This window comes from Falco rusticolus, chromosome 3 (assembly GCF_015220075.1).
Source record: "Falco rusticolus isolate bFalRus1 chromosome 3, bFalRus1.pri, whole genome shotgun sequence".
In the NCBI taxonomy this organism is placed as follows: Eukaryota; Metazoa; Chordata; class Aves; order Falconiformes; family Falconidae; genus Falco; species Falco rusticolus.
Genome location: NC_051189.1, coordinates 106241860 through 106258047, shown reverse-complemented (window position 1 = coordinate 106258047; position 16188 = coordinate 106241860).

Genomic DNA, 16188 nt, shown 5'->3' with positions numbered 1-16188 from the left:
ATGCAGAGAGACAGGATAAAGAAAGAAGCTGATATCCTAGCCCAATGTCTGTGTTTGCTTTGAGTATTTTTATTCAAGTACAGGGCATTGCTTGGAGGAAATCACTGAAATGTATTATCACATGTTGCTTGTTATCAAGATTTGGATAGAATCATCTCTTAGGAGCTTCTTGAACATCAATAGTTGAGGGAATGACAATGGGGTTCCTTGCAAAAGCCATTGTATTCACAACTGCCGCCTCAATGTAGGCAAAAGACAGTGACAGGAGCAAACTGTCGGCTCATGGAGTAGAATTCAGAAATACTGTACCCATTTGCGCTAGTTTTGAATGTGCCAGTTTCTAACCCTGTGTGAATTGCAGCTAATCTATAGCTCTTTGGGTTCCAGTTTAAAGGATGTGTACGAGCTAATGCAACTGATTTATTCACATGCTCTCAACCCCTGTTTGGTCGAATGCTGCTTCCTCGCTGATATGGGTACATCCCACTGGCTTTGATAGACCTGCTCACGTGAGCAAAACCAGAAGGATTTGACTCTCTGTGAATTATGACAGTTGGCATCTGAAATGAAACAAAGATCAGATCTGAGATGGATTTTTGCCATCATGTTGCATTTAAAAGCTCGTATTACTTTGGTTGTATTACATTGCATCACACTCGACCGAGTCAATGTGTCATAAAGCTGCCTAATGTAATTGTATGCTGCATAAATGCAACAGAATGCCTCCGAAAAGGGATATTTCATGCTTGCTAGCTAACGCCTCGGCAAAGATTAAATCCACGAAAAGTAGGTATGTCCAATTGTTTGTATGGATCAGCAAATAATTCATCACCCACATTATCTTTTTTAGAAATGTCACTCTGTGTTGTAAATCACTAAGGTCCTGCTTCAAATGCCAACACAGGGATTTTTTTAAAGAGCAAATTAAATTTTAGGGCCAATTCGCAGAGTAGTTTTCGCCTTGTAGCAGAGCTGCCCATCTCCAGAGGCAAAATGCCTAGTTAGAGCATTTCCCTCTCTTTGTAAGTAGTGATTCTCGATGGGCGCAGCTTATTCATCTTGGAGACTCCCTCTCAGGCATCATCTCTCCACGAGAGCTTTCAGAAGAGAAACCCTGAGCCAGCTGTTTTCCTGAGAGGAAGAAACGGGATGTTGGGAATGCGATCTCGGGAGCCCACTCTCTGCACTCTTTTTGAACTACCTTAGGGGAAAGGATCGTTCTCCTCTCTTTGTGCTTCAGTTTGCCTGTCTACAAAAGCTCAGGAGATCGAGTGCTGTCTTAGCAATGGGAAGTCTGGCGTTCCTAACTAATTCCTGTAAGCTGTGGTGGAGGTACAAAGCTGGGTTAAGGATGACAAGCTGGGGAGGAGGAGAGGTAACCTAAGTATCTGGAGTTCCAGTAGTTGCCTTCCTAAGAAGAAGGGGAGGTGACTTGAATTGCCCAGGTGGGAGCTGCACATAGCTGCTGCCATGCACTGGGAGGGAAAGGCAGTTCCTTTCCACTGAGGTGGAAACGGAGGCTCAAAAAAAGTGTGAAAGGGGAAGAGAAAATCTTTGATTTTGTGTGGCAGTTCAAATTCCTTCAAGGGCATGGGGAATGGGAGAGGCTGGGGGCAGCTGGGGCCAGGCAGCGCCCTTCTCTCTGGGTAGAGCTCACTGGAGGCAGTGGGGTGAGAACCAGTGTGCTGAGAAGACTTGATGTTCTGTCAGGTTCAAATCTGACAGACAGGTGAGCAAACAAGAGCATGACCCTTTGAGGCACAGTGGCTATTTTCACAGTGCACAGCAAGCCACTGGCATGGTATAAATCCCTGGCAATTGCAGTGGTGTTAGACGAGAGTGAAAGCACGTGTTTGTGCGTTACGGAGGATTGCTCTGTGCAGCACATGGCAAACCATTATCTTTCAGCAGTGGTCACTTCCAAGCTCAGGTTATGTCACGATTTTGACGGTGTACTAGGGGTTATCTCAAGGAATGAGTTTCTCGCACACTGCTGAAACCGGGGGGAAAAGCATAATCCAGGTTACACCTTATGCTTGAAAAGCTTTATCCAGCCCTGAGTGCCTCTTTCTCTCATGGGAACTTGACCTCAGCTGGCCTTGTTGCCAGCCTCGTGCCATAGCCACAGCTCGTCGGTGTGTGCCCCTGGGCAGGGTCCAGGTGTGCCCATGCCGAGCTGATGGGAGCCGCTGCAGCCAGGCTCGGGAGGCTGCCAGCTCACACACCCCAGGGCAGGGGGTGACGAGGGGGTCCAGTGTGCAGCTGCTCCTAAACCATCCAGCAGGACCACACGCAGGGGCCGCTGCACAAAGAACGATGCCCATTTTAAGATTTCCCAATAAATCCATAGGATTTCAGTACCTGTGAGGCTGGCAGGGAGGAAATCCATCCCGCAGCATGTGTTCGCTGTGATGCACGACCTTTCAAAGCGCAAATTGACCTTTCTCAGTAGTGATAACCAGAATAACCGTTCACCATATTGTAAAATTAGAGACACTTCAGCAACTACTACAAGTGTTGTGAGTTTCCCCCTTATCAAGTGGAAGGGCTGATCCCGACCTCCCCTGTGCCGAGCCCTCGATTGGCTGTCACCCTTCCTGACATGCCCTGATGCCTGCAGTGGATTGGCCAGGGGCAGATTTATATCCCCCTGTCACAGCCAATAGAAATAGAGTGTTTTCCGAGTCACTGTTTAGTTACAGTGACAGACCCCTGATTGGGTGAAGCCTGGTGATTTATGGGTTTTTGCTGAAGAGTAACTGAGTTTTATCAGGACATAATGATGTGGTACTAATGCTCATTGCGAGGCAGCATGGCTGACCAGCTTGGAAAGGTCAGCTTTTGACCTTGCCTGTGTTTTAAGTAGATCTTGTTGTATTGCACGCTGCCGGGGTTACCTCCTGGCAGCAAACAAACCCCCTGATCACATCTTTCTTTGCCGTGACCGACTTCACCCCTGCCCCCGTCCCATGGAATTAGGCTTAAAGGTTGGGGTGGGGGGGGAGCTGTTCAGGTCTGTGACTGCACTGCAGCTCTTGCTGCCTCCACGTGATCCATTTCTGAGACGAGGGTGCCTTCGCTTTCCAGGAAGAGTGGCAGCTTCCATTCCTGAGTTTAGAAAAGGTAGGAGCGAGAAAACAGGAGATGTTGAAGAAAACGGTGGAATCCGGGACATCCAGCAGAGGAAGCGCCACAATTTGAGCATCAGGCAAAGACCAGCTATTGGGCGTGTAATTAATCTCAGGATGTGCTTTTCAAAATGCCTCTAGGGATTAGGTTAATTCAGAAAGGAAGATGTAGACAGGTAGTTTTTACCATTTAATTGCTGCTTTTAATAATGAGCCTTCTGCCTGTAGAAAGTGACCATCTATGTGCTGGCCTTGTTGTTATGGCATCATTCAAACTTAGAGTTTGTTGTTGTCAGGAATGTCAAGGAGTTAACATTTGTTGCAAATAAAGCAGGATTTATTTTCTGCATTAGTTAATAGTACTTCCTTTCCTCAGTCAGCATTCAGACTTGAGGGTACAAATCTCAAATAGAGCAGCAAAACTCCTAGTAACACTTTAACAGGATTTATTAAGTTTGTTTGCCTGAATAAACATCAGGATCCTCAAGCACTTTCTTTTTTGAAGATTAACAAGCTACCTGATTGCTTGACTCTGCGATTTCAGCATGTGGTGGGTGTCCTACTCCTCAAGTTCCTTTACAGATCCCAACCTGTATCTTTTCTTAGGTAGCACAAGGGACATCGACCCTGAAGTGTACACCTGTATTAGTGAGTTACTAAGCTCAGGAGTTGCAATATTTCTACAGCTGGTTTGTAAGCCATTTGCGGTCAAGTAGGTTCAAAAGATTCTATATGCACATAAATCTCAGTGTCACCAATATACACTAGTACAAATTTGCAAGATAGTTATACAACACAAATACTGTTACATACTAATTTTAGGAGTCATTTTTACATCACAGAGAAAGGAAAACATCACACACCTTTACCATGAGCATCAGTTTGGGAGAAATAATATTGTAATTCATGTACATTCATAAAATTTTATAGCTATTATTTAATGCTTATTACACCTCAATTCCTATCTGTGCATGGAATTTCTTTGCCCTTTATGTTTCTCCTTGTACTTTACATTTGGTTTCTGACATCTCTCTCCTGCTATTTGCTTTACCCAGGTAATGAGCTGTTTCACATTTGGTGCCAATTAGGAGACATTCCAGGCTACTGATACAGTTACAAATGTTGATTCTCAGAAATGTGTGAAATGTGTGGACCAGATTCTGCTCCATTCATTCCAAAGGAGAGCAACGCCCGTAACTTCAGCTGAGTCGCTCCTGATTTATAGATTTGATTTATACACAATGAAAGAGCCTGGCCCTATTTCCCTGTTAGTTTTGTTTGCTTTGGAGGACTAATTATACTGTAGGCTGCTGCTTGCATAGGGTTGACTGTGAGCTCATGAAATGAGCATCATTGCATTTGATGATGAGCATCATCAAATGCAGAGTTGAATATGCTCTAGTAGTTATGAGGAAGCCCCTTTGGATTGGGTTTGGAGCTTGGGATTCATAGGTTACATTTGATCTTGGAGTGATCATAGGCAAGCTGCTAAACCTCTTCTGCTCTATGCCTGTCTATTCCATTTATACAGTAGATATGTGTTTTTACAAAACCCATAGGTACTGCTCAAGAATTCTGATTTTTTGAAAGTGTCTGCCTCCAGTTGTAACTTTCTCATTCTGAGCAATATTTTTATGCCTATATTGAAAATATTGACAGACTGTGGGGAAAAAAAAAGGAAGTTTCCATCTCCATATGGAAAATGACTGAAGGGTATGTATAAAATTAAGACCTGCCTGTTGAAACATTAACAGATTTGTCGCACTGTTAGCTAATCCATGCAAAGTTGAGAAGAAAGCAATTTGGTGTGGATTTGGGTGTGAAGGGCTGTTCAGAATGCTGAGCAGGGATGTTCCTGATGCCTTCTAACTGTTTGAGATGTTTACTTGCAGCTCAAAAGTCACCTGTTAGGGAAATTTGCTGCATCTACACAAGACAACTGTTGTAGAGCATGTACTCTAACTTCTACATGTAACCTCTGAGAGGTATCTGGCCTTTAAGTTTGTTTCTCTTCAACCCATCACAGATAAATGGAGTACCAGAACGTGCCACTGGTGCCAGGATCCCCAGGAAAAGATGTGCAAAGAACTCTTAATGGATCTGGAAACCTGAGAAAGTTTAAATAATACACATGCACTTGGGTATTTACTCCTGGTGCCCTGCCCTTCCTACCATCTGAATGGTCATATTCAAACAAGTTTTGATGACATAATTAGACTGAAACATTGTCCAAATTCCAGTGTGTCTTTGTCACAACTGAATATGAGGGAACCCCCAAAACAATGCAAGTTTGATCTGCTGTGGGCAAATATGCAAGAGACCCAGTGCTTTGTAGTATGTTGGTCCACAGTGTTCAACCTGAAAAATAGAGTGGTAATCATGAAAGAGTAGTTCTTCTGCCCTGACTTAGACTGGCTCCAATATTGTATCAAAACAAGCCTCTGTTTGAATCGGAGTAGGAGAAGATGCAAAGAAATATCATGCACAAATATATTCAATTTCCCTATTCATATGCTGGTGCTGGAATTGTGAAAACTGCCTCATGCTGTCTAGAATTGGCTGTATCCTTGTGCCATGGGCTCCACCTCTGCTTTGCAGTTCTCTTTAATTGCATTCAAGTAAGCAAAGAGAGCTACCAGGGTCAAATCTGCTCAATAGATACCCCTAGCTGTCTGCATCACCTGCAGAAGGTACAAGCTTTGCCGTGATAACTGTGGTAGGCAATCCAGCAAAATAAGTAGCACTGTATGATGAGATTAGTGTAACCTCAGAGAGAGAAGCCTCGGAAACTGGTGCGTTTTGCTGTATTTCCCACTGCATGTGCACAATTAAAGATAGCAACTGTACTCCATGCTGAAGCTGTACTTTGATCTCAGGGTATTCTGTTTTAATTTCTGTTTTGTTAGCTTTTATCCCCAAATCTTTCTGCCTGGAAACTGGGGGTTTACATACACACAGTAGTTTATATATGGAGCATGGGTCAAAAGAGACAAAGGCTGAAATGTACAGGCTGCAGGAGGCTATCATTTTCCTTTTGTTTTGTAGTTTTGGAGTTTGGTTTGGTTTTGTTGTTGTTGCATTCCAGTTCTGATCCTATCTGCTAATATCATAGCTTGGCTTCGCTCTGTCATAGTTTGATGTCCCAACTTTTCCTTGTTAGCACCGGGAAATCATAAGCTTATAGTGAGTGATAGCCAGTAGGTCTGGGATTGATTATAGACAAAAGTCCTAGATAAGATCATAAATTTAACCCATCCCTGTGATGTGATCGTATCAGGATTCAAGTACGTCTAAAAGTTGTTTCCGATTTTCAGCCGCTTCATCTGGTTTCCATACATCCCAGCTGGGAGTGAAGTACTCTTGTGGTGGACTCTAATCCATGCCAGCCTGGCTTGGAAGAAGCCCTCATTTCTGTTGTTATTGTATTATAAAAATGGATAGAAATGCTTTAGACAAGATGGATGTTTCAAGGAGGATCAGCTCAAACACTGCTGAGATAAAACTGACTTGATAATAATAAAGCAGGGCTGCTTCCTCACCCTGCTGCCATCCCTCCCATTCCTTTCCTGAAGCTTAGCTGCATTTAAACAAATTCAAAATAATGTTTTAACATCCTGGAAGTCAGTGGAGAAACACTAGACATAAACCCAGTACTTGATAATTTGGTTAAAAGCAGCAACGGAACCACGGTCAGACATGAACAGACATGGTCAGCCTGAGCAAAACCAAATGCTATGATGTTTAATGCCTGCTTCTCCATTTCAGGAAAAGATATTTGTGCTCAGCTTGCCATCCTTCTGGAACTACTGTTTATCTGGTTTTATATGCGTCTTACATCTGAGCTGCCTGTTTTCCCTGCTGTAAATGACCTCTGGGATCCAGTCCCTTTGCCTGAAAGCATATTGAGCTTTACACCTTCTGCAGTGCCGAAGCCGATGCGCTCCCATCCATCCCCTCACCCCGTGGTACCAGGTGATTTAATGTTACTGTTGCTTTAACAGCCTCATCGCTGCTCTGGCTACACAGTAGTTGTCTCCTGTGTGACTGTGCCTGGGAAAATCTATTACTGGAGTGCCATTAATCTGAGGCTGCCGCCTCTGGCACTTTCTGACTCTTCTATTTAATGGGCCTCTGCTTCCGGAGCTCTGGAGACATGCTGTTTTCCTCTCTTGATCAGCTTTGTTTAATTATCAAAATATTTGATGCAGAAAATTGACATTAGTTGTGAAGGTTTCTGCCTTCCTCCTCCTTGCAGCCTCCCTCCCTGCTTTGTAGTGACATTGAGATCTTCCGCATGTACCACCTTCACCTTAAAATAGAAAATAGCTTGAACAATCATTTGCTTGTCTGGGCACAAGCTGCATTAGTGAGCTACAGGTAGGGCCCCTGTGAGCTCTGCCGCTGCCCCTGGCCCAGGCATGGAAAGCCCACTGCACGGGCAGGACAGCCGGACCTTTGTCTCCTTCGTGCAGACGTAGCAGTGCAGCCAGCCAGCATTTCTGAAAAGCTCAGAAGAAGGGAGCCCCACCTGTACCTGTCCTCAGGGTGAGCTCTTCAGTAAGCAAACAAGATTCAAAACCATGGAAGTCCCTCAGGAGCTGAGATTTCCACTCTGGCTTCCTGCTCGGAAGCTTTAGGTGCTGCAGGCTCAGTTGCACTAGTGCATTTTGCTTGCTTAGTGACCTCATTCCTCATTCCAGGATTTGGGATGGGCTCATATAAACCCATCTTTATCACTAAAATGGAGATCCAGCAGCGGTACAGTTACCATGTATCTCTATCTTCACTGGTAGAGAAGACAAAGGCCTGAAGAGGCCTTCACATTAGCAGAAAACAAGATCACTGCTAAGATCGATTCAGGTAATGTAAATTGTTTTTATCACTGGAAGTCCTTAGCTGCTGGAACAGCAATCGAATGGAGAGTGGTAGGTTTTCTGTGCCTGAAACCTTCAAATGGAGACTGGATGCCACTGTAGAAAATACTTTTTTTTTTTTTCCAAGTGTAACTTACTAGGTTTAGTGCAGGGTAAGAGGAGGAAAGTGTCTGGCCTCTGTTATTCTGGTCAAGCCAGAGGAGCTGGCATTTCTTTTTGGTATTTGAGTCTCTCTTCTGCCACACTTCTCAGCACTGCCTTGTTACAGAGGAAAGGGAACTTACAAGAGGGTTCGGAATTAGTGTCCCTCTTTTCCACAAGCCATGTTTCGTATTTCTGCTGCCTCTCTGTAAAATGCGATGAACAATGAAATGCGAATTACTGAGATTTGGGGCTACTGGGAGACAAAGCAGGGGAGCTATTTATATAACGCTGAAACACGAGTACTCTCATTATATTCTTTCTTCATACGTGTGCCTATCTGCTCCACTGGACTTCATTCCTTACTAGTAATATTACTGCTCTCTCTTTCTCCATTACACATGCTGTACTTTCTTCACAAGACACAGACAGGCTGTAAGGAAGGTGAGTAAAGTACAGATGGGGCCCATAAATATTATCCAGCTCACCATTACAGTGACTTTCAACAAGTAAATCACATTCCTGCAATAATTACTCTCTTTTACCAGCAAAACCTTACATGCTGTTGTCACCCTCAAACTGGGATTAATTGCTATTTGCTGTTTATACCTAGTTAGACCCAGATAAACTATATATAAATGTTTTCAATTCCCCTTATTAATTCATATTAAAGGAAATATATTTACTAATTAATTCATATTAGAAGGCTGTCAGAGAAGCTCGAGTGTTTGAACATTTTACAGTAAAAAAAAATTACAATAAATTGAAGCCAGAACATTTTTGCAGAGGGACATGGATTTTGAGGAGCAAGCTTCTCTGCATCAGTGTATTCAACAGGCAAAGACCAAGGGAGACACTGAAAGCTCCAGAACAGATGACCTGACACAACCGAATTTTGCAGCTATTCAGATAGTTTTGTTTTCACCCCATCCAAATAGAAACAAAGTCCAAGATCTCGAAACCTGCAATGCTGTGTCACAGTATTGGTTTCCAGATGTTCTTGTGCTCAGATGACCCCTGCCAAAAGAAGGAACGTGTCTGGGCTGCATTCTTACCTACCTTACAGTTTAATTAGCAAATACAATTGATTCTGCATAACTTATTTCCACTGTGGACAGTTGTCTTTCCTTTGTTATGTAACAAACACATTCAGGAATGATGAGATGTGCAGACAAAGATGCTTTTCAGAAATGTCTCTCTGCTGTGTACATATACCTGCCAAATGAGCTGGTTGCCTGTCCAGCATTTGCTTTTGACTATGTCTTTCCTGCTTAGTCCCCATGGATGATAGGAAGTCAGGGCCAATGGAGCAAAGGTGCATGGGAAGCTGAGAGCAAAGCAGAGAGGGAATATTCAAAGAAATGCATGTCGGGGTTTTTTTCACCAGCAGATCTGCACCCAAAGCTTTGTGTCTCCTCCTTTTGGTTTGGGTTGCAAAGATGCAAGATGAGAGAGGAAGGATGCACCCAGACTCCCAGCCTGATATTGCATAGCAGACAACCAAAATGTTACACTTTGGGCTCAGGTTTGTTAGCAAACTTTTCATTAGAGCTCACATACTTCCTTAAATAAAAGGGCAAACTGATGATTCATAAAAAGCCTGACCAGTTAGCTAGCTAGCTAGTCCATGGCTGTATAATGAAAAAAAAAGGAAAAAAAAGCAACCAGGATTACGGTTTCTTTTTTTTGGTGTTGTTACCCCCCCACACCCCCCCGTACACCCTCATGTGCAAGGTTTAATCTTGTGTGGTTTACATCCTTCAACCTTTTACCTCTCTTTTGCACTGCTTTTGTACTAGGAATATTTCTGAAGTCAGAAAGTCAGAGGACTCACCTGTGTGTAATTCTGGATTAATCCATTGAAGGCAGCTATGGACCACTTAGATAAATGAGTGCACTGCAAGAGATAATCAAATTCAGGCTTTCCTTGTGAATATCCACTGTTAAAAGATCAGTTATAAGCCTCCATGCTGTTTGGGACTCAGAAGTGCAAAGCTAGTCTAGTAATAGGTGTTCCTTGCATCACAAATTTGGGCATAAGGAAAAGGAATACCTTTAGCTTCATTTGTACTGCAAATGAAAATAATCATAAAGATACAAGCCACCAAGGTGCAAAATGAGTTTTCCAATTCATAAGCACAAGGCACCACGAGTTAAAACCTCTTGGTTTCTTCCCATAGTGCCCCAGGCAATAGTTTTCATATATATTTCTCCATGGTCAGAAGTCAGAGCAGACCACTGCTATCTAAGACCTTGACTTTTTTTCCCTGACAGTTACAATTATTACAGCCCGGGGGACTCATTTTCTCAGTCTGGCCACCCGCTGACCTAGCCTGCAACCAGAATATACTTTAAAACAAACAAACAACAGCTAGGCTCCCCTCTCCTCACTCCTCCTCCCCCAGCTCTGGAATATTTTTACACCGCGCCCCTTGCAAAAGGATATTAGCCACTATTGCTGAAGGCACAATCACATTATCAGCACCATTCTCTCTCCCTTTCTCCCTCTCCTCCCCCCAAAGATAAATTTTTTATGTTGCTATTTTCTTCTCTTTTGTATTTGGCATTCGATATTTACGTGATAAACTGCAGTGCTGCTGCTAAATGGGCCCTGATACAACTTAATAAATACATAACAACATCCAGACTGCACTGTATTACTTTGCTGTGTCCTGGGCTGCTAAGGAACCTCGGAGATAATGCCTGCTAAATAAAAGTTATGCCTTAGTATAGGGAAAATAGATAGTTATTTATTCTGGAATAATTACTTGTGCATTAAATGACTGCTGTTGCTGCTGCTGAAATGAGCTGGGTGATAATCCTGTCTCTCCCTGTTTGTCTTCCTGCAGTGCATACATGTTCTGCCTTTCTCTGTCATGCCCAGACCCTTGCTGTGTTGAAGCACCTATACTTCTCTGGATGAATGTGTAAGTAATACACATCTGATAATTTTTCTACTAGGAGGTTGTCTACTGTTCTAGCCGGGAAATGTCCACAAGCAAAACCTTGATATTTGTAAGCTAAACTTTTAGAAGGAAGTCTGTGTTTAGGTGCCCTGCTGATCTGAGGCGTGATTCAGTAAGTGAGCACAGCAAGATGCAAGTACAGGGGCTGGGCCTCGCTAAAGAAAGATGAAGGGCTATGTAGTGAAAAGTTACAGGCAGAACCTGCAGCAAAGGTAACTCGCTTTCGTCTAAAGTGCACTACATTTTCTCTGTTCTCATTGTCATAGTTCAACTCTTCTGAAGGGTTTTTTTGCCAATTTTTTAGCATCTTTAATTATTTTTTGTGTGTGTGTACAGAAGGCTATTTAAACCAGGTAATTGCTAATCACACAATGTACAAAATATCCCTGCCACATGCACCAAGCATTGACCAACTTTCAGTGAGATTTCCTAGCTGTGCTTGAGTGATAGGCACCAGCGTCCTGGAGACGTGCCTCAGAGATTCCATTTGGACCCAGATTTAGAAGCTGTTTTACAAAGCGCTGTTTCATTTCATTAGCTTTAGCCAATGCTGGGATGCCTATTTGTGGAAGTAACATTTCCTTGTTTATTCCTGATGATAAGAGTAGTCAGAGTCTGAAAAATTAAGGTGGAGATATAACCCATGGAAATTGTACATCAATGACTCACATGAGGTGACATTAAGTTCCTACATTACATACACCGGTGTTTTGTTATCTTCCCAGGAACAAAAGAGAAGTTATTCCAGAGTTTGTATCGACCACAGAACATTAAACAAAATACTTCAGCAGTCTCTAAATCTATGTTTTTGAGATGAGCTGTTTTGCCTGTGGTAACATAGATGCAGAGGATGTATGCATGCATAAACATACATGCACACATGGACACATACGAAGGTACATTCAGGAATCATTCCTCTAATCTTCGCTCTACTTTCCTTTTCCAAAATGGCTGTTTTTTCTTTACCAGAGTCTTTTCCAACTGTGTTCTAATTGGTGAAACCATCAGCATAAAGTACCATCAACCAAAATGAAGTGAGGCAGACTCGCACAAGCTGCAAAACTTTGCAACACAAAGCCACTTTACAAAAAGTTTAGCTCTATAGAAACCACAGTGAATGCTAGGAGGAATCCCAGAAAACTTTGCATGATGCTTCAAAACACCACAGGGATCCCGTGCTTGTTACCTCCTGACACCATCTTTCTGTAAAGGAAAAAGCATACAGCGCTCTGTGGAGCGATTACCCTGGGGTCCTCTGCATTCAGCACTAATATTGGAAAGTTTCAGATCTCACAAAGAAGACAACAAGGACCTTTGATTGCCCCTGTTGAAGCTCCTGGTAAGAAGCAGGTCACTTCCCTCCAACCCCTCTGAGCCTAGATGTGTGGATATTTTCTTGCCCACTTGACAGGTGACTATTTTACCAGACGGGGTTGTCAGTGCTGCTGGGGGTTATCTGGATTTAGCTGTAGGCAGGAACTGAACCACAATGAGCATTAAAAAAGCTCACTGTTCTTCGTTTGTTTAGAGACAAGCCATCTCAAACTTGTTTGAAGCCTTTTTTTATTGAATTCACACTCTTGTGCCAAGCACTGAAAGATTTACTTTGGCTATTGCTGTAAGATGGAAAGCATATGAATGCATGGCTGGCTGCCAGCTATGGGTGAGCAGTGAAAGGTCTGGTACAATGGACGGTTACATGGAACAAATGTGAATGCAGTGGGCAGACGTGACTGAAGAAAGGCTCTGGCATTCAAAGAGCTGCTTGAGGTTTAATCCAGTGACTGAAGTAGGGTCAAGAGATAACATGTCTAACCTGCAAAGCTTTTAACTGGGCAGCAGCTGAAAAGTAGTAAGCTACAGGTATACGCACATGTCGTCTGAAGTAACAGCTGTTTGCCTCCCCTTGCAGGCTCTAGCTCTTCTACGGGCTCCATCTGCAAAAGCGAAGACCCAGTTGGACTTACCCAGTTCAAGGTACCCCAACTGCTGTTGTATATTTCTTGCAGATGTTGCCATAATTTTGTTGTGGTACAATTTGACGTACGACTCCCTGCTGCATCCGAAAGGGGCACATTATCTCAATTAATGTTTCACAGCAAACATGGCACTGATAGTATTCATGGGACTAAAGACTATTACCATTTGCATGGTGACTAGCACAAGAATTATGACTATGTGTGTTTTCTGCAGCAAAATTTGCCCTCAGGCTCCCTTCTTTTTTTTTTTTTCTTTTTGGCTTGTGACAATGTTCCCTTTTTCTTCCTCCTTCTGTTTTGATTTCTACTTAAAGTTTTATGGCTCTGTCCCCTCCAGGGTGCTATTATCTTGTATGCTAATAGGGCTATGCATATTCTATTAGCGTTGTCAGTGTGAGATAAGAGGCACATTCTGTAAGGAGCACTCAGGGGGTAATAATCACAGCAAGGGGTCTCAATGTTAGTACATTATCAGTCATCTTCACATTTCAGTGGAGCCTGTTTATGCACCTCTTCAGCTACGCAACTCAGACACTGAAAATTGCTGAATGTTTACGGAAACTGTTGTAGAGGAACATAATGGGATTTGAGATTGACTTGATAAAGGAGCCTTCTCCCTTGTTGCTTCCAGATACAAGATGTTTGTAACTGTATGCAGTAAGTACGATAATATGTTATATGGCAGTTAGCAGCTAAAAGCAGACTCAGGTCTGTATTTCAAGCAATAGAGCAGCTATCTAGGAAAAGATTTCAGAAGGGTGCACACCATCAGTGTTTCTTCAGAGATTTCCTTTCTCACTTCTTACATGGTAACACACAAATGCATGCACCTGGTTAACATCAATAGGAAGGCTGACAATTTTTACACCCTTTAGTCTTGAACTTGAATGATTCTAAGTAGGCCTGTGGAAAGAAAATTGGTGACAGCATGCGAAGGGCAAATCAGTAACTATTTGCAATGCTCTTTGTTAGTTAAATAACGTTCCTTGGTTGCAGCAATGGGCAATGGCATGTGAAATAGGTGTCATGCGCATGTTTTCTTCAACTGTTGATGATGCCATGGGCTGTTGAGGCAGAGGGGTTTCTGTTGTTGGACATAAGTGTTGTTTCTCCCAGTTCACTTCTGTTCCCACTAAGATTTACAGGGGTGGTGACACTGCAGCCTACCTTCATAGCCATCCTGTGGCAGGATCAGTAGGGTATCAGTGGGAGGGCATCAGTACACCCAACCGGCAAGAGTTCATCTGCTAGGGTAAGGTTCTGTTCTGTTCCCACCCTTGACAGTGGCATTTCTTGAAATGGTAACCAGCAAGTTTGTAATTTACAAAAAAATTGGAGAAATTTGGTCTTTTTTTCTACTTTTCTGGCATCACAGTTTTGAGGGAACATTTCACAGTGTTAGATTTTTCAGTGGAACTTGTAGGAGAAAAGGTAAAGCACAGTGCTAGTTCTTTGTATGTTATGTTAGAAATATATGTCCACAAATGAGATCTTAACAGGGTTTCTGTATATTTCTCATTAGTTACTTCTGTTCCACAGTAGTAGCATATTTGTATGCTGTCTCACACCTGGACTAGAATGGGACTCAAAGTTATCTTTAATTGAGCTAAGGATAGAAAGAAAAGAGGATTTTGTGCATTTCTTAAGAAGGTGGAATCTGCAATTAAGTATAAAATCAGGGGCATTGTAATAAATTCAGTACCTGATTTTGCAGACCACAGTAAAATAAGTTATTGGGGAATGACAAAAAATACAGGAACTAATCTCATCTTTAGAATGAAAGGATAAACAATTTTTGGAGACAGGTAGGGAACTTTTAGTGTTCCTACAGTAAAACTTTTCCTTTCTGCAAATAGAAAACTAAACACTGCCATGGGAAAGCCTTTAGGAGAGCCTTAAAATGTCACTCAGTATAAATATGCAAATTTTTAAATGTGTAGATGCCTACTTAGATGGTCTAAACTTCATTCCTGGGAAGTAGCTGTGTGCTTGATACAGCCAAACAATTGTAACAAGGAGAAAAGGCCTATGTTTTGGATCACTTCTGTAGTACTTCAGATTACACATGGATATGAACAGTCCTTACTTTAAAAGTATTTGTCCTTGACATTTCCAGACACATGGCTCACACCAAATGTATGCAGCTCCATCTCCTGAGGGTCTTGAGATTAAAACCCTGCTTTCTCACCTTGTGATCTGGCATTAATAGCTGATAGAAAAATCACATACATGACTGACATCTTCCTAGAAATGTGAGACTGTGGAATTAATGAATGCCATGCAGGAAAGCAGGGGTCAGTTTGGAAATAGGATTTCTGTTGCCAGCCATCCAGTCATGAACTGGACAATCTGCCGTTCATTTTTTTGCCTTAGCATTGAGGGAAATTGGTCTGGAGAATAAAGCAGTCAGGAAATAAGCAGCTATGTTTTCTTGGCCGCTGGAGGTTGATGGACTTTTATAACTTGTGGAAATAGGGCTGACTTCTGTTTTACAGAAGAGCTGTTAGCGCATTCTTTGCAACTGCTAAGTTCTTTATCCTGCCGTTATCTGCAGGATAAATCTGCAAATCTGCTGATAGAGGCGTAGGTGGCTCAGACCAGATTGATGGTCAGACACTGCGTGACGGTTTGGTCAGTGATAGTGGGGCAGCGGTGTTAGAGAGCTGAGCTACCAGCCTCAGGATGCTTAGTGAAACATTGGGGGGAAGGGTCTCTCTGCCCTCTTTGTGGGAGAGGGGAAGCTCCAGCCCAAAAGTTCATCAGCTGGTTGAGACAGCTGGAGGGAATGGGCCATGGAAAACTGTTCTGTATGATTTAAAATTGCTTTCAGCAGGGCAGGAGATGTACCTTATCTTGGCTTGATGTTTGGGGAACTCCTATCGTCAAGCAGCAGGGCTAATATTTTTGTTGCCTCTGTTCTACTACCTCTGCTGCATCTGTCTCCAGTTTTGTCAACACTGATCTTGTCAGTGTGGCCACGGTGAAATTATATTAACATGCTAAAATTTTATTCATAAATGAAACTGCTCAACCACTGTACAACCATTTTCACTAGCATGGATTTAAATTGCTAGCAGTTCTGTGAAACTAGTGGTGATCT